Consider the following 20,228-nt stretch of genomic DNA (forward strand, 5'->3'; position numbering starts at 1 on the left):
CCCTACCATCTGAGCCTCATTTGTAGAGCAGGGAGTTACTGAATATTGCCCTTCATCTTGATACTACACCTGGTTATTAGATCTTCAGCAAACATTATCCAGTCTCTCCACCGAATGCAACGCTGGCAATTCCCTTTTGACATTTTATAGTGCTCTCCCAACAGCCCCTAACTCATTTTCAGCAAAAATGTGCATGTGGTAAATAAGCAATAAAATAACCCCCATCAACTGCACACAGAAAAGGTCAGATGAAAAGGTCACAGACTGGCGAATGTTAAAACAGGGGAAACCCTGTCAGGTAAATCTGAAGTGTCAGATGAGCCCCTGCTATACAATTACTACCAACTATGTGTCATTTTTAGAAATTATAAACTGTGAGAATCAAGCTAGTACTCATTCAAGGCAGAGACAATTTCAGCTTCTGCTGCAGGTGTGCCCTGGGCAGCCCTGGCCTGGCTGGGGCAGCTGTGCCCCCCCAGCCCACAGAGAAGATCCACTCCAACCCAGGGGCTTCTCTGTGCCACACAACAGCCCAATCCCAAAACACACCAAACATGTTGTTTCCAGGCAATTCGGTGTCAGCAGTCCCTACAATCACTTGGGATTTGTTCTTCTCTTGCTGCCTGGGTTGCAAATAAATTTCTTTCTGTGCTCTCTAATTTTTTCTGAAGTCAGCAGTATGGTAATCCTTGGAGAGTTCCCAAGCTGCTCTTTAGGGAAGTAGTTAAAAACAAGAGTGTTTGGCAAACATTATTCTTGGTATAGGTCTTAAAAAAAAGAAAGCAAATTTCTGATATTAATTTTGAAGAAAACTATACTGTTGTGAAAATATAATCACGTTACTGTGTATAAATTTGCAAGTATTTTTCATGCATTCTGCTCTAAGACGAGCTGTAAAAAGAAGAAAATTTATTACTGCACCCTTTTTCTCCCCCTTCTTGGTTTTATGAACTGCAAGGGAAGTTTTCCCACACAAATCCCATTTTTTTTCCTGCTTTTCTTTTTAAAATTAAACATTCAGGTCTCATCTCCCTCAACATGTCAGAACTAGCAAGCTTATGTTATCACAGGGAGCAAACAAAATCTGATTAACTGAAATGGAGGGGATTTCTTTTTAATAGTATTTAAACCTATTAGATGGCAACAAGAAACTTCTGTTTCATTAAAAACACTTGAGAGAAAAAGCTTGTTGCTAAGTTCAGCAACATCACACTGTCAGTAATGCACTGAAAGCTCTTAATCCATAGCCATGGATCACACAAAGAAACTCTGCCACAAAGAACAGATGAACCAGCAACAGCCCTGCTGGTTCAGGTGACGTGAGTGGGGAAAGCTGCATGAAATCAGACAGCCAAAAAAAACCCCAAAAGCAAACAAAAAAAAAAAAAAAAAAAAAAAAAAAAAAAAAAAAAAAAAAAGGAAAGAAAGAAAAAGAAAAAAGATACAAAATATTTAAAAGGTTGGTTGGTTTAGCAGAACTAAACTAATTTCTATTCTCTAATGTGCTTTCCTTTACCAAATGTATTCAAACTTTATCTGTTTTCAACAGAAGTGCCAACAGGCTGCATACAGAGTGGAAGTGCCCATGTAATTCAGATATAATTTAGCAGCTAAATTATCTTTGCAGTGAAGGTCCATTACTAAATCACTTCCCTGGAAAATGAATAATAATGGAACAGTTACTAGCATTCCTTGGACATATATGCCCTCCTTCGCATGTTTTTGATATTAAAGTGCTTCTTCAGCCTGTGCCAGCTAAGTCAGTAAATTCATATTAACTTGCTTCCAAATACACAGGACACTCTGCTTGAAAACAACTTAGAAACCAAAGACGAACTGAAATCTTGGCCTCACACTTGAAGGCTCAAACACTCCACCTGAAGTTCATTCCATAGCCAATAAAAATGCAGTCTCATTTTTAAAATGAAAAACCGCCTACAAAGAAGAGAGGAAAGTCAAAAAGCAAATTAATGTGAACAATGCAGGGCAGGAATACTTGAAAGCAGCATTCAAGCAAGGTGATACAAGAAGACGTTTCTCCAGGCAGCAAAATTAAAGACTAAAGACATTTTTTAAAACACTAAAAGTGACAGTAAAAATGTAGAAAGTGCTCAAAAATAGCTTCCATTCCACAACAGAAGGTAACAAAATACTTCAATTTTACTGAGTAACACAAGGCTGTTACACAGCACTTATTAAATTTAGACATTTTAATACAAGTAACCAGCACTCAAGAGTTTAAAAGAGCTGGCTGAGGGGATGCAATAAAAAATACTGGTTATTTTCATTAAATCTTAGAGTACCTATGTCATTCCAGGAGGCTCAAAGAAAGCTAATGTTATGTCAGAATTTAAATACAATGAATGAGTGCTTATTGACCTGTCAACCTAATACCAGTTCTAGCTAAGCTAAGGCAGTGAATTACACTGGTCTTTAATTTTAAGACAACCAACATCAGTTTATAAAATGAGATTCTGTCAGGCTAACCAGCTGTTTTTCTTGGTGTGCTACGAGCCTTGTAGAAATAACAGGGTTTGTAGCTTATCAAAGCAGATGGGAAGAGTAATTTCATTACTGGCTGAGAGCAACTACCTGGCAAACAAAAACGGGGCATTAGAAGGCTCATTTAGTTGAGCTGCCAACTCTACTGTGCTCCAGTGACTTTAGGTTGAAGGTAAGTTCAGACTGGAAGTGTAACATCATTTCCAGGAGCCAGTAAATCTCAGGACAGTACTGCAGAGTCCACTGCTGGTTCTACAGCAATAAGCTGCTAAATGAAATTTGGGTCTTTGAAGGGACGAAAGGAAAAAGAAAAAGGGGGATTACCTGTCTGCGAAGCAAAGAGCAAATCCTGGGCAATCACACAGATGACAGCTCTGCTCTCGTCTGCGTCCAAGCCCATTTCGAAACAAGCGAATAAACGTTCAAGAAAGATTTATACTTCCACATGTGCCTCCTCCATGGGCCACTCAGCCACTGACTCAGGTCAGGACCAGGCCCCCACAGACAGAAGGGCATGTGCTTCAAAGAGAAACAGATGCTAATGCACCACCAGTGCTGCCAAACTACTGGTACTACCCTTCCAGAACAGCTATTAAAGCAATAAAATGAAAACGAACAGTTATCTAAGTACTGCAAAATTGATATTATGAAAATGAGTCCTGAAGTTATTACATAATTTCATGTGCTTCATAAACCATTAAATACTGAGATGTAATGAGGTAGCTCTTAAAATAGTCAGGAAAAGATCACTGGAAAATAAACTAACCAACAGTTTAGCCTAGGCCTCGGTTATGTGGAGCAGTGACCAGCTGATTCTGTCAAGCAAAAGTCACCGTCTGTCACATCAAAAGGAAACATGAGCTGGGAAATAACGAGGTGACAACGCATCTCCACAGGCACTGCAGGCAGCAGCCAACAGCGGCACCCCTCCAGCAGAGCAGCACTGATACACCCGGCCGTGCTCGGCAGGGCAGGAGCACCCAAGTCAGGCCAGGCTGGGCAGGAGACAGAGAGCCCTGCAGACCATGAACCATAAAACCAACGGTGTGAATCGCGTTCCAAAGGCATCTTGAGTGGAATGAAATCTCCTGAGATGCTTGCAGGCCAGCACAAAGACAGCAACGCAGCAGGGGCGACACACTGAGAGGGAGCGAGCAGGGACTTTTGGGAAAACAGGTGGAAGATGCTGTTAACATAAAGAAAATATTCAAATGGTAGCATCTGACAGTAATTCAAGAGATGCTGCAATTAGTTGGGTTATGCTTCCAGAATTACCCTTAAAGAACACAAGTTTCCAGAGGACTGGCCCATTTTTGCTTCCACTGCAGTCACCAGAGTATTTGCTACGGATCTCAAGGGGAAAGGCTCCCAATGACCATGAGTGAGCATTATTTGACTTCAGCCTACATACAAACACAACAGCAAGCACATCTTTGGGTTGGGCACAAGCAAAGGTATCACCTTTATAAAACCTCCCAGCTGCTTCACTGCCCCTCTTCCAGCTTCAAACGACTCAAATCCCTCCTGAATGCACCTGCCTATGTACCCAGTCTGTTGCAAAACATCCTCAAGCACTAATCCTAGTAGAAATCAGAGGTTTTTTAGTAGAACCAGGCCACACAACTCCAGAACAGAGACCTTTACAGCCTTTGTAAACTACAGCCAGGTAACACTGAAGAATTTCTGGAGAAAGATTAAATGGATCTATAGGTATCATTAGTGCCCAGATACAGCCAAAGACATGTTTGAAGCTTTGTGCTACATTTCGCCTCATTTTTCAATGTGTTTGGAACATTAAGGCAGTTTGTAACGTATATAAAACCTGTGAACACAAGTGGGTATCTTACAGTATGGGGCTATTTTTACTTGAACTTGATTGAAATGGCCTACATAGCTTATGGCTAATGTAGCTTTCCCAAATTACAGCTTTCCCAAAGACATATTGATACATCCTTGATGTTTCATCAGGTGCAGTGCAGGTATCATGGTTTAGGCTTTCCATCATTAACTACTTTTGCCAAACAAATAGTTTCAACTGCAGTGTCCTACATATGGTCTGTAGCATAGGCTGTACATTTTGTTCCATCACCCTGAAGTTAGACAACATAAATATACCAGTCTCATGTCAGAGGAAGCGTGGTTCTCCCAATTTAAAAAGATGTTTTTAATGTTAACATTTAGCATTCAATTTTAACAAGTGTTTTATGAGTTTTTACAACTACTTAGGAACCAACATAATTAAGGCAACCAGATTTTCTAGCTTTCACTCCTCTCCTTGCAATAGTAAGGAGCTGATTCAGGAGACGTTACACTAGTACACAATTAGGGTCACAAATATATGCATAATCTAAAAGGGCAGAGTTCACTGTGCAATAGTCATTCATGTTCCATTATTCATAAATGCTCTGATAGCTTTTCCACAAACACCCAGTGCTTAATGAATCTTGAAAGCTTTTAGTTCAAACAATTATTCCTCATGAAAATGTGTACCAAAGCATATTATTTGTTACTCTATTTGCTTCTCCCCATTTAAATTTCAATTGCTGAGCAGGAAGCAGAAACAAAACCTTCACTGTTGGGCAACAGCCACAGTAAAACAAATTATAAAGGTGAAGCAGCTGATAAGCATACACAAAATAAAAGTTAAGTCCTTCAAAGTACATAATTGTGAAGACCACATTTTTGTATAAAATAAGGCTCAGCACATGAATTAATTACAAACTGAAAGGGGGATCTGACTGATGAATATTACTGGGTATTTCCAGTTCGGAACAGCTGCAATTAACTCTGCCTTTGCTGTTCTCTCAAGAGTCAGTCCCCACAGTACTGGCATGAGGGGAACAATGCAGCAATGCCCATTTCCAACTGATAACATGGGAATTGCCTTTCACCAGTCTCTAACCCCGTTTCTTACTGGAAAGGGCTCTTTACTGGGAATGCTGCAGCTCAGGGCTCACAGCAGCCATGAACCACACAGCCTCCACACAGAGATGCTCAGGAATGCTGAAGGCAGATGCTCTACATCCTCCCAACTTCTCACAGGGAAAGAAAGTCATGGTTTGGTAAGAAACATGTTTTGTGCACAAAACTTGGGTTGAAAGAAGAGTGGAAAGGGACAAGTCAGGCTGACCAGCTTTGAAGTCCAACCTGCCACGCCAAAAAACTTGTCTGGGCTCCCGCAGGAGCTGGGCCAACCTTCAGGCATCACAGGGGAGAAAAATCTGCTCGTCGTGCTTGCAGCCCCCTCCTCACCCTGGGTGAAAGGTGCATCCAGAGATGTTACAATCTGTTTCCATCTGAATTGCTTGAGCTGATAAGCTTTTTCAAGTGCCTGAGTTTCGCCTCCCAGGGAGGCTGGATCTGGGAGCTGCCCCATTATATCTGCATGTTCTCTTACACAAATACATCCTCTCTCTATGGAGGAAACATTTGTTGTAAGCATATGGAGAAGGCCCTGCTGGAGGCCAGCATTTAATGCTCTAGTTAATAACATTTTCGAAGGGAAAAAAAAAGGGGGGGGGGGGGAAGAGAAAAAGCTAAATTCAGTAGGATGTGAACACAAATAAAGCTCTCAGGTGTAACAACATTTGCCAAGGTTTGAGCAAGCAAGCTTAAAGACATCCTAGGGCTCTAATAAATGAGGTACATGGCCCCCACACAATACACAGATAATTGCCTGTCTCTATATACACACACAGGAAAGGGGGTTCAGCCTGTGTGTGGTCATTTTGAGGTGTGCTGAGAGCAATTTGCTTTGGGCTGGGGTTTCTTAACAACGTTCTCAAATACAACAGAACAGTTGTTTTTAAATGTCAGACAACATTTATCCAACTTGTCCTGCACAGTCCTCCTCTTCTGTCCAGGGAGTAGCAGCCGTCTGGCTGATGCTCTGGGTTGTTTTCCTCCTGGCTGGATTCTTCCATTTAGCTGCCAGCATTTTTGTTCTTTGATGACTGGGTTTGTAAGCTGGTACCCACTGCTAATGATAATGGCTACTGAGGTCTATTACAGAGCAGTGTAACACTGACAGTTTACATCCCAGAATGGGGAAAAAACCATGAGGGTTGGAGCACAGAGAGGCAGAATGTGTGGGTATAGATTTCGCTCCAGGATCAGCTGTGCCTTCCTTGACTAATTAATCTGCAAGATTTGAACAGTCGGTAGAATGAAAAAAATGGGTCAACTTGGCAGCATGGGACTTAAATAAATAAAAATGAGGCAATAGCTTAGACTATGTCTGTGCTTTGTCCAGATTTGAAGCCAACACACTATAAAATATAGTCTTATAAAATGAGATGAACTGATGACAAATTAGATGAGGGTGAACCCTGTGAGGCAACTTGTTCTGTGCCCTGGAAAGAAGGTGTCAGTACCTTTACTGATGGCCAGACCACGACACCATTAGGATGCAGAGATGGACAATGCACCTAATGCACGAAAATTAAACAGGTTTCTCACAGGAAACAGTAACACAAAAAGATAAAGGCAGCTCCAGGCTATATAGTCATAATTTTACTTTGATTTAAAATTTACATTGTATGTATGGGGGTTTTTCCAAAGTTTTGGAAGCTCAGGCAATCCCAAAGGAAGCTGAGCATCCCATACTGTGCGTTAGTACCTGTTCTTTCAGTTTGTGGAGGCAGAGTTGAAGGACTGACCACCATGGTGAATCTTGTCATTCCTTACTGCAAAAAGAGCTGGTGTCTGACTTGGGGTAAAGCCAACTGCCCACCACTGGGACATGGATCAGTGCTCATTCAGGGGAAGCAAATTAATTTTGTGCACGTCTAAGCTCAGTTTTCAGTGGATTTGGTGTAAAAGATGTTAAAAGAGATTAAGTGGTTTTGAGACCAGAACATGACTGCTCTGTGCAAATTCAGTGGTGTCTTATACACTTACATAAAGACCAACTTCTCCAATCCCATAAAAAGCAAGAAACTTGAAAGATAGGAGGCAGGAAACCTCCTTCCTTATAGCTTTGAGACCCCTATCCTTCATTAAAATGCCATTAAAATCAGTTCACAAGTAAAAGAAGCCAGACACCTATATGCCAGGAGCAAGTGTATGCAAGTCTTGTTTTTGAAGGAACATGAGGGTAGGCAGCCAAACACACACCTTGTGACAAACTGGACCTAATTCTATCCAGATTCAGAGTAGGCAGCAGGCCACTTCTCCCACAAAGGGAAGCTGCAGAGTCAGTCAGGGGATGCCAGTCATGTTCCCCCTCTAGGCACCAAGTTCTTCTATCTCTCTCAAATGCAGCACTGATTTAATCTAAGGAGATTTACAGAAAATAACTTGTTCTCTCCTTTCTTCACAGAGTGCCTCTTTCCCACTTGCTCTGCCCACTCCCATCCTACCCTTGGATCACGAGCAGACTTAACTCGCTCCATTACCAATTCTCATCTGGGAGAAATCTTGCTTTGTACAAGGTACCAAGGAGTAAGAACATTTTAAAAGGATGACTGAGCAGGACAACATTGCAACACAAATTCTGGCCCCCAGTCATGCACACAAACAACTGAGCCACCTGCCAACATTTAAAGCAAATGTGTAGAACAAATTTCTTTGTTAATTTACTGACCAATTTCCCTCCTCCTTCACAAAGGGAACACTGTGCTCCACCCCTCCCCTCTCTGGGCAGCTCGATCCCATCCTCTGCCCAGCATTTTATTTTGGTCTTGTAATTGTTGTCTGCTACAGAAGCTACTTACAGCTACAGAAGACAAATGACAGGCAAAAAGCAGCTAAGAACCACTGAATTTGTCCAAAAGCATTACATGGTGTATATTTCATTCTGTAACTTAACCAGGCAGCCACAATAAAAGCCCCAGACATCTCTCCTTGTCCAGAAGCAATTCAGGCCCTGGGGAATGATCTTGAATAGTGGCTAATGTGGGTGATGCCATCTCTAACGCAACAAGGTCAAAATATGTAATTAGCATTTTTCTCTCAGGGCTTCTCTCTTGCTGTGGTGTTCACTCCGCCGGCTCTCCCAGCTGTGGGCCAGCCTCCCTCGCTGCAGGGGAAATCAGGAACAAGCTCCACTGAAGACAATTGCAACAGCCCAGCAGCAGTTTCCAGGGGTAGTCAGCACTCACTGGTACCGACCTAAATGTTACAATGAAAGCTCAACTCAGCCATCCAAGAGGTCAGTCTTCCCTTCATACCGGATTTTATCAGATCACTTACAGCAAGAAGCAAAAGCAGAAGCTAAGAGTGGAACATGTGAACTGGGTGAAGGGGACCTCAAGAGAGCTGTTGGCATTCCAGGATCACAACAATAAACTTTCACTGGGATCTTGGCACTTTCAGTGGAATCTTGAAGACATTCAAAAGGTAATGAGTTGCTACGACAAGGAGAGCATTTGCTGCAGGTTCTGCGGGACAATGCCTGGAGTAAAACCTCCACCCTCCTCTCTGCACATAGCACTGGTAACCATCACTTATTTATGTATTCCATGGGCATGTCCAAAGGATGAACTCCAAACAGAAGGTGCTGGGGAGGCAACAAAACTTCATGGCATAGTGTAGATTTGTTCTTCATACGGAGACCTGCTATTATCTGTATCAGGCTCGTGTCCCCCTCTCCCAGCATGTCCCTTGTGTCTGCCCTTCCATCTCACCTGCATCCTTCTCCCTGGGATCAGCCTGCTGGGTGCTGCTGTTGTCCCTTCCAAGGCAGGAGGGGGGCAGCTGGGAGGAAGAAGAGGTCACTGCCTGTGGCACAAGAGCCTGTAATAAATCAATCCCAATCTCCCACATTGTAGCCCAAAGCAAAGAGCACATCTTTAATTCTGTCTCACAGCAAACACCACAACCTGTGGTGTCTCCTTGATTCATATATCTCTCCCCCATTTCCCTCCCTCGCAGTTTTCTTCTCTTTATCTCTACCTGAAAACCATAGCACACTTGAAATCTGTCAAATGGTTTCCATTTGTATCCAGAAATCTCAGTATTAATAATACATTTTTACCCTATTATTTCTAGTTTCAGTGAAACTTCACAGCAAGCTGACAGTTTCTGCCTTATAAACACTTCCATGACACGATTTCATGAAGTCTGGATGATACCTAAAGCAGCAACAGAACTGCCACTCAGTCCCGTGAGTCTCTGCTTTGAGAAGGGATGTTCATATCCCTTCTTGTGGTACCTGGGGTTTGCTGTCATCAAGTCATTTCAAGTAAATGAAAGGTGCACATTTCCAATCCCAGCTATGGAGTAAGTCCAGCTGTCCTCTCCTCTGAGAGATAAGGAAAGGAAAGCAAAAATCAGCTATTCTCCATATAACGAGACAATAAACCAGGATAATCTGAAGAGCCATGCAGGAAATTCCAATGTTCACTGTTCAAAAGATTATCATTCCTTTTAAAGTTGTTTTTTACTTCTTGCTCTTTCACAAAGCCCCTCAACTTCCACAGTCTGTGCCTCTCTCTTCTGCAAATCACAGTGATCCAATTTCACCCCACGTCCCCATCTTTCCTATTGCTCTCCTCCAGCTCTCTAAGGCCTCTACAGTCCTGCTCAATGGGGACACAGAAACCTCAACCCTATCTCTCCTCCTCACCTTCCAGAGAATTATCTTTGATAATACTGCTTGGGTTATGTGATCTGCATTTACTCTGTTTGTTCCTGGCCAGGTTTCCTTGGCTGGTCCTGCACTGACAGAGTTGCTCACTTCCACTTGCATACACTGCGTTCTCCTTTCCTGGAGTTCACCTGTGTCTCTCCCATACCACACTCCCAGCAGCTCAAATGCACCCCAGCCCCACAGACGTGTGATCCATGACTCACAGTGCAAGTCAGCACTTAAGCTGCTTTCCCAAACCCAAACCCAAATCCAAATCATCTGACCAAGCACGCTGCAGCGCACAAACACAATCCACCTCAAAAATCAAGTTGTGTAACCAGGCATCATTTGCTGAAGGAAATTTCTCCCTTGCTACTTCAGAACACAGCAGAATTTCTGGACAATCTCAGTGCTAAAAAAATGCCTCCACAGTCTGAGTTGGTCCTACTGCCTTAATTCAACTGCTGTAGAAATGTTTCTCTTAATAACATTTATTACTTCTAGTATCCCAGGTAAAAATTAAATGTAGTGTGGAACAAATCTATAATAATAATAGTAGATGTGATATACAAATTAAGCTGGTGCTGACATTAGAACCGAAAAAGTCAAAGCCAATAGTTGTTGGCAGTCACATCTGGCATTTCAGTCTACATCAAACACAGCTGGAGTAATTTAATAAGAATTTAAGAATTTTGCTCATTTAATAAGAATTTAACATGAGTTGAGAAATCATCATCATGTGACAGAGATGTGCAGCCAGGGTGGATGCAGCTGCAAAATGGATTTTGGTGCAGTCCAGTCCCACAGCACAGCAACAACAGGGGATGCACAGAAACACAGGCTAGAGCAATGGGGATTCCAAAACAACTGGAATATGGGTAAGTGTGGGGATACCAGCAGAGCTAGAAAGCTGTATTCTGGAACTATTATTTCATCAGTAAACATAGGGGGCCTAATTTTTTTCTCAACTACTGTGATATAAAAAGTTACAGTGGAATCAGAGTAATCCCACTACAAGAAAAAAGCGTTAATAACAGAATCAAATTTGTACTACCTGTGAATCAATGGAACAGCATCTGCTGTGCTGCTCTGACTTATTTTGCTTCAGGATTTGTGGCAGCCCCTCCACTTACAATGGGAGGTACAGCAGTTGCTTCCACTGGTAGTAAATGATACCCTCGAGCAGGTGCTGCAGAAAATCTTATGAATAGCTGTCTCAGGGTTGCTCAAACAGAAGACAGATATTGCATTCTAAAAAGAAGAAAAATAAGAAAGGCACACAGTAGCCTTGTTTAGACATCTCAACAATAACAGTAGCCTTGTTTTGACATTGACAATTACCAAACAAAATTTTTTGAAGGTGATACTCCTTGTTTTGTCTAGTTGAGGTTTTAAACAATATCACCCATTATTAAAAAAGCAAAAATGTTTACTGAATTGCTCAAGTTTCTTTGCAGCTTGGACCCACTGACAAAATTTTGAACTCTGAACTTATTAACAGGCTAGAAGCATGAGGTCCTTGCTTGTTCCCACCATGTGCTACCAGAAGATAGAGATGCTTCCTTTTACAGGGTAGTCTTTTAAGTAAATGTCACCAAAAATTTCTAACTGCCTGTCTATTTTTTCTCCCCTAAATCATCTGTCATAATTTCTCTATTCTAGCAAAGTACAATTCCTTTTAAGGAGCCAGAAACTGTGGGACTCTGTCTCCAGGTTCAAATCACATTTATCATATTTAATGTGTAGATAAAGAGTTAGATTAAAATAGTATTAGAGGTTACAAAAAACAGCTCCCATTGTCAATTCTGACAATATCAAATTTACGAGTGCTTGACTATGCCTTCAATGTTCTTTTAATAGAAATCCTTGAAGATTATTCTCAGGTTTTGGAAAGAAAAGAAAAAATTGGAGAGAAAAATTACAGTGCCAGAATGGAAGCTAAACATGAATCTACAGAGATTTGCACAAAGCTTCATGCCCAGCCGAATTTTAATGGGGCTTTTAAAAGCACATCCTCAACACAAAGGCAAAGCCATGACAGATTTCAAGCTTTTAATGGCTCAAGATCTTCAGCGAAGACCAAACATACACACACAAGTGAGACCATTTTCCTTATGCCTCTCTGATAAATAGCTTATCTTTTGCTTTATCAACAAAACCTGCCTGAAGCAAATGCAGAGTATATTTGGGTTCAGATAGTTAAATTAGGACAACAGAAAGCAGGGTCTTAAAAATGGAAGTTTTGAACAGTGTTCATCTCATGCAGCTTTGCTACCTCCATTTTACTGCCAACACAGTTCCTGTAGCAGTGGTACACAGACTCCAACCCCCCAAAAGGCAAGGAAAAGACATGTCTTTGTTAAGCAGTCTACAAGGTAAACTGTAGCTATATCTTCTGTGAAGTACAGCAGCAAAATGCTGTGAATAAGAATAGAATATCCAGCTACCCTCATTCCCCACTCATGTCCATCATTCCCTTCCATGAGGGCACGCAGGAGGGCTGGAGGCAGACTGCATGTAAAAAACTCCAACCTACATTTGTTGCAGTGGGGATCCTGCAACACGCATATATCAAACCAGGAGTCCCGTGGAAAGGAAATATATATGGACAGACAGATTCTTGATAGCTGTTTCAGAGATCCTTTTAAGGAGCCAGAAACTGTGGGACTCTGTCTCCAGGTTCAAATCACATTTATCATATTTAATGTGTAGATAAAGAGTTAGATTAAAATAGTATTAGAGGTTACAAAAAACAGCTCCCATTGTCAATTCTGACAATATCAAATTTACGAGTGCTTGACTATGCCTTCAATGTTCTTTTAATAGAAATCCTTGAAGATTATTCTCAGGTTTTGGAAAGAAAAGAAAAAATTGGAGAGAAAAATTACAGTGCCAGAATGGAAGCTAAACATGAATCTACAGAGATTTGCACAAAGCTTCATGCCCAGCCGAATTTTAATGGGGCTTTTAAAAGCACATCCTCAACACAAAGGCAAAGCCATGACAGATTTCAAGCTTTTAATGGCTCAAGATCTTCAGCGAAGACCAAACATACACACACAAGTGAGACCATTTTCCTTATGCCTCTCTGATAAATAGCTTATCTTTTGCTTTATCAACAAAACCTGCCTGAAGCAAATGCAGAGTATATTTGGGTTCAGATAGTTAAATTAGGACAACAGAAAGCAGGGTCTTAAAAGTGGAAGTTTTGAACAGTGTTCATCTCATGCAGCTTTGCTACCTCCATTTTACTGCCAACACAGTTCCTGTAGCAGTGGTACACAGACTCCAACCCCCCAAAAGGCAAGGAAAAGACATGTCTTTGTTAAGCAGTCTACAAGGTAAACTGTAGCTATATCTTCTGTGAAGTACAGCAGCAAAATGCTGTGAATAAGAATAGAATATCCAGCTACCCTCATTCCCCACTCATGTCCATCATTCCCTTCCATGAGGGCACGCAGGAGGGCTGGAGGCAGACTGCATGTAAAAAACTCCAACCTACACAGCCAGTTGTGTACTTCAGGAGCTTCTGGAAATATCCAGCAGGATAACTCCACACACAGCACCTGGATGAGGAACATGCACCACTGAGGAAAAGCCACTGTTCCTTGGAAGACAGGGATATCACTATTGCCAATGCTTGCACTCCTTTATTCTCAGACTCCAAAGCATCACTCCTGAACACCACCTCTCCTCTCACCTTAACCTCCTCAATCAGCATGTTCTGTGCAGTACTGGATGATTGCTTCATTTTCACAACCTACAGTCCCCCAAATAATATTATCAGAGACCCCGTGTGAACTTATGCAGAGAAGGGTACAGCCTGGCATTGCACAATTATATTTTCTCTAGTGCTGTTTCTTTAAAAATAAAAAATATCCAAAAATCCCCAAAACACACTGATGACAGTGATGACCCACTTGTAACAGCGCCACAGAGGACCTGGAGCAGCCCCTGGGAGGGTGCTGGGGGCTGAGGTGTGGGGTTACCACCATGGGTGGGAACCTGCCAGGACAGGAACTCCTGAAAGTAACTTTTAAGTAATGTGAAAATGTAACATTTAATTTGTCCATAAATCAATTTGCCTCCAGTGTATTTCATACATAGAGACCATCCATTACCTCAAGTCCTAAACAACATCTTCTGAATGAGGGGAAATGAACCCCCACAACCACATCTAAATCAATCAAAACTAAAAACCATTAGCACCATGTCTTTCCACCCTCCCCCTTCCAATTTAGTTAGTGTCAAAAGAGTAATGAGTAATCAGGAAAATTCCTGTTAGGCTTATCTCTCAGTCCAGTGGGATCTCTAAATCCTTTATCAGCATTCACAATGAAAAATAAGATAACACCCACTCTTGTTTAGTCCAGACTAGACACTGCCTGATACACGTTTGCAGAGTGACTGGAATTTACATCGGGCAGGAATCCAGTTTTCCAGATCTTCCTGCACCCTCACTGTGCCCAAATCTGCATGTAAGCATCTGAAGAAGAAACAGCATCTCACAATTTCCAGAGCCCTTCAGTGACCCTTTTCATAAACTGGATTTCAACCACTGGTGTATGATCCCTGCTCTCCTCAAGATAAATGTGTTATCAGTTTATAGCTTGAGAAAGGAACTGCCAGGGCCATGGGGACTTTATATTTGTATTCTGGAAAAACCCTTGTGCCACTTAAACTCCAGTAATTCTGTAACTTTTGCAGGCATCACTGATTTCTCTGGGAGGGATATTGGAAAGCACTGCAGCAAGGATGCTCTGCTGCTGACACAGCTGCCTCTGTACCAAAGGCTCAGCTGAGTCATCCCCACTCTGCAAAGCCTTGGTCTGAGGCTCCCAGGTGGCCATGGATCAAAATTTATTACGCAGCCTGGAATTCCCACACTCAGTGACCTCAGTGGATGAAATCTTGTGACCTCCTGACTGTCAGGGAGCAACTTTACCATTATTGCTGCCACCAACACAGCTGAGTGTGCAAAGCCCTCCATACAGCAGGAGACAGACTTGGAAAAGATCAAAATTCACTGGGCTGGGATCCTCCAACATCACATGGCAAGAGCTGCTTCACATCTTTTTTTCCTCTAGAACAGGAAGGTAGGATGGTCACAATGCTAAAGGATCAGCAACTTTCCCCATCACACCCCATCCACATGGTGGACCATCCCATGTGGATATTGCCACCAGGAGCAATTGCTTGGCTGTCTTCATCCTTTTCATACTCAACCAATCCAGAAGAGAGACCACACAGCACATCCCAAGTTAACCAAAATACAACTTTAGTTTACTATTTTATGCATCTCTAGATCAGAACTGCATAATTAGCTGCCAGAAATCAATGCATAATCAAATAAGAGAGTGAAAGTAATAAAGAAAAAACCAACAAGATAAACCAACCCCAAATTATTAACCCAAATGGCAAGACTGATTTCCATGAGAAATATTCACAACTAAAGGTTTTATATATATACAAATACTTTGGAAGCTCATTACTTGGTCACCGAGAAGAATTTCCACTAGACACACGAAAGTACTGGAAAATCTGGAGAAACCACAGACTTCAGGAAATTCTGCGAAGACAATCTCCTGTCAGAGCCAGTGCTCATAAAAGAGCTCATTCATCTTACATATTTTGCCTAGAACACATAAATCCCTGGGCTAACCTGAACCACAGCAGAGTGAAAGGGTTCACAGAGGAGGAATTCTCTTCTGGACACAAACTGGCTTCAAAAAAGCAAGATGAAAATTTTTTCTGTAGCAGCCTGTGCATATTACTCCAAGGGCAAAAAGAAATATGCTATGCACAAATATATCCAGCACTGGCTACTGCTGGAGGCAGAATGTCAGCCACAAAGGGCCAATAGACTGATCCCACATGACAATCCTATATTTCTGTGTATTTAACCATATAATTAAAACCTGCTGCTGCTACACATACTAATTAGATGGACAGCATTTCATTTCAGGAGTCAGCACCCCCTTGACTGACAGCGTGGCAGCACCAGGTGCCTGCAGCAGCCACGCAAAAGCTTTGCTGTTCAGAGATGTCAGTGCTGGCTCATCAGAGGACACCCTGGGAGGGCTGGATGGGGGATTAACAGGAATTTCCCCTCCACTCCATGAATTTCATTGAAGTCACCAAAGGTTGGACTGCTCCAAGCATAAGAGACAGCGCCTGTAACCACCTGGCAAAGAACCAGGGGCAAAGCCAGGTTCTGGGAACATCCACTGGGGCCTCAGCAGAGGATGCTCCACACAGTAAGTCTGAGAAGCTGTAACTCAGGACTTCAGGTAATTAAAGCTTCACATGCTGTTTCCAGGGTCAGTACAGTGTCCAGTTCTGATCATAGCTGTAGCTGCTGCCATTTGCAGCTTGGCATAACATTCTAAAGCAGATGAATCATTTCATAGGAAAATCTGCACTGAAGGAGAACAAGACTTACACTGATCTAATTTATCCCCCTCTACTGATGACACTCAACACCACAGGTGCATGTCTGCAATCACAGAAAAAAAAAAAAATTCAATCCTGGCTCCAGGTGCACCTTATTGAACATGTCCCTTATCCCCACAGAACAGCCTCAGCACCAAGTACAAGACTCCTGCAGACCTTCAGCTGGTCTTCAGACGTCTCATAGCCACTCATGTTTATCAACAGCCCTCCCAGCTCCCAAGAAAAGACAGAAGACACTTCCACATAGGAAACAGCAGCCACAAACCATACAAGAACAGAGTTCTGTGGATTCAGAGCAACACAAGCATCAAAGGCTCAGTGAAACTTCACCACTCTTGCACACATCAAAGCTCATAAAGCATCAGTAGTTACACTGACCACACACATTCATTTACACATCAGCCTGGGCTTTAACCTAATTGCTTTCTGCCGACATAAACTCAAAGGAAAAATAGTTTTGTCTCAGACCTCAACCGATCACAACAACACAAGCCCAGTGGGCTCAGGCCAGAGCTGGGCTGGCTGTTCCCAGGTGGGGCGGCTCCACACGCAGCACAACCTTTGGTCATTGGATGTAGCACAGTTCACTCGCTCTCCTAATCGCTGTCACTCAGCTGCCTTCAGGAAACCAAGGGCTGTAATCACCACATTGCCTTTTAACTGAAAAGACAGCGTTAGATTTCATGAGCCATTTCACTGTCACACTGCATTGTCCACACAGGATAATGAGCCCGAAGGCTCTGCTACTCCCAGCACTGCAGCTTGATAGGGAACATATTCCTGCATGGCACACAGTGGCAGGAACCTGCCCTGGAGCACAGGGAGACTCTGCAGACACTTGTAGGGACAAGGCACACCTGGGTCTCTGCTCGGGTGTTTCTGCCTGGAGATCTGAACTGAGGCTTGGGGTTGAGTCTTCCCGGTTCTCACAGCAGAAACTTGCGACCGTCACGGAAACAAAGACACTGAACCCTTCTTTAAGGGTTTCTCTGGCTAAAAAAATAAAATAAGTCAATAATGATAAAAGTATCACTTGAGGAAAAAAAATGGTTGTGTTTCATCGAAACTGCTGAGTATCTGTAAGGGAAATGATTTTAGGTTGTAACTTACCTGACTACATCTTAAGGTTTTTGCTTCTTTTTGGTTTGTCCTGGATATTACAAAATTGGGTTGTTCATAATCATCACTCATTTTCACATTCCTAAGACATACTAATAGCTGAGCTACAGCACTGCAGTGAAGTGTTAACTGAATTTTTCCAGCACTTCTCTTCACCTTTCCACTCTCCACTGACAAAAAAATCTTTTCCAGCTGAGTTCAGCAAACCTGCATATCTGAGTGAAGGCAGCAAGGCCTCACACTGAGTCACAGCCAGTTTAGATACAAACAGTTCCAAAGCAAAATTAAAAGCAAACAAATAAAGCCAACAGCAAAAAATCTGGGATGCTTATTTAAAGCTACAAACTGTTGATCTAAAAAGTTGGTGCTGACTAGGGAGAAAATAGTCAGAACATTTTTAATTTGTGAAATGTTAGCAAAATTTACCAATGGGGAATACCAAACTAAGCCATGCATAATTAAGGTGCTAATAAATACCAGTACAAGCCAGGCTCCAAGATCAGTGACACTGAGATAAATCCAGTCTAAATTTACAGAGGCATGACTAGGACAGCTCTGTCCTTACAAATCTATCCAACTGCCAGCAGGAAGAATTTCAGTTGCAGAGAACACAGGTCAAGGAGGACTCATCCACCTGCACCCTGTACCCCTCCTGCCTGTTCTGCCTGCCTGCAGTTTAACTGGACAGCATCACTCACCAACAGCAGTCTCCCCCTTTGTGCACTGCAACTTAATATTGCAATTATTTAATCCTACCTTATGTCACCCTGAGCTCCCTGCCTACACCAAGCTTCCAGAAAGCAACTCCCATGTAAACCATACAGCAACTATTAGTCCATACATTATGTAAGCAATAATCTGGAGAGCAGGGGGGAGTGGGGAAAAAAAAAAAAAAAGGAACAAATCCATAGCATTAGTAGGCTGGCTAAATGCCCCATTTCCAACAAATGTCAATTTGCTGGTTACCTGAACAGCAGAGGGATTACAGATTTCACTCATGCTGACAGATGGCATTTTGCAGTTTTGATCCATGACACATTTAAAGGAATACATTCATGAAGCAAGACACACGAGGAAGAGTAAAGGGCCTGAGACAGGAAAACACGGACTGCATTAAGCATGCAAGATTCAAGCATGCAAGGTTTTGCTCTGCTGTCACACCAGGATTGATCCCATTAACTTCCATGGGGACAGGCCTGATTTACTCAATTGTAAACAATCAAAATGAGGCCTGTGGCTCAAATCCAACAGAGCAATTCATTTTCAGCACTGCAGGCTCCCTGGGCTCCATCAGAGCCAGGCACGCTCGGGAATTTGCCAGAATGAGCCATGGTGCACTCGGAGAGGGGGCAGCTCCCGGATGCACCTGGCTTATCCTGCTTTCACTTTATCCAGGTGCTCAGCAGAAGTACTGTAGGATGAATAAGGTACCTTTATTTATGATGTGGAAGCAATTAACCAGTACTGGGTCCAAACTGTCCCCTGCACTGGTTAAACAAATATAAACCCCCTTGAGGAGCAGCATAAATGTGACACAGTCTTTTTACTGTTCCCCAGGCAGGCAAGTATCACCCTTAGAGCCGTCCCTGTGCAGAGGTGAGTGTGCAAGGGCAGACAGGAGATACAGCATCACTAAGGGTGGAATAAAATACATTAAAGTGTGCTACTGAACACCATATCCTTACATGGCAAAGAAAATTTCCACAGTTCCTGTTTGAAATCTAAACAAAACACACCTTTATTTGCTCTTGATTTCACTTTCTCTCCTTTCTCTGTATTCTCAAAGACTGTAAGAAAGCTATGGGCTACCTCTCTGCTCTCATGCCCACATTTCACTTACTGGCTTTTACCATAGTTTAAAATTTTGTCAATTTTACTGGTTTCATATAAGCCCCGATGATCAATCATGAAGTAAAGGATATGAAGTAAAAATGCAATAAACATTATTGCTTGACAGCTGCCTGGTGGCCCATGTGGGACCAGCTGATGGCATTACTCCAGGACCTAACAGAGAAACTTATACCTTCAGATTAACATTAATTGGCATCCTTAGGGCAGCAGAAGCAAAGAGGCCAAGGACCAAATGGGCCACAAAAATTCAGCAAACCACTTCTCCCTCAGCTGAGGGGAGGCAGACAGGCAGCCTGCAACAGAGAAACTTCTTTGTTATTCCCAAGGAGAGGCAAACACACAGACAGTGCCCTGACAGGTCTCTGCAGAGGGTGACAGATGATTTCATAGACAATGAAGTTTTAAACAAAAAAAGTAATAAAACAAAAGACAGAGAGAGCAGATTGCCTCTGATGTGACCAGAGACATCCTCTGAGGATGCTAATGGAGTAGAGAATTGATTATAAAGCTTGCCTTTTTTGCAGCACACACAGTAAAGAACAAGAGCTTGAATCAAACATGAGCATGCATAAAGATGCCCTTCCCTGGAAGGCAGCTTTAGACTCTGAATTTTTGGCAACAAAATGTGCAAAACACTAAAATATTTATCAAACAGCTTTGGTCCAAAGACCCATGCACAGGCTCTGGACTGTTTTGATGTGGGCAAGCCAGGGAGCTCTTGGTACATTAGAAA

General features: G+C 42.4%; 1 protein-coding gene and 1 long non-coding RNA gene across 3 annotated transcripts in view; one reads left to right on the forward strand and one right to left on the reverse strand.

Moving 5' to 3' along the window:
* The window catches only part of LRP8 (LDL receptor related protein 8), a 165,945-nt gene that overhangs the window by 106,884 nt on the left and 38,833 nt on the right, over nt 1-20,228 (reverse strand). The gene's annotated exons all lie outside the window — the stretch shown is intronic.
* LOC108446562 lies at nt 10,847-11,969 on the forward strand. The gene is made up of 2 exons (XR_001861774.1): nt 10,847-10,950; nt 11,933-11,969. It is a non-coding gene; the product is annotated as an uncharacterized LOC108446562 (long non-coding RNA).

The sequence above is a fragment of the Corvus brachyrhynchos genome, unplaced genomic scaffold, assembly GCF_000691975.1.
Source record: "Corvus brachyrhynchos isolate BGI_N302 unplaced genomic scaffold, ASM69197v1 scaffold34, whole genome shotgun sequence".
Classification (NCBI taxonomy): Eukaryota; Metazoa; Chordata; class Aves; order Passeriformes; family Corvidae; genus Corvus; species Corvus brachyrhynchos.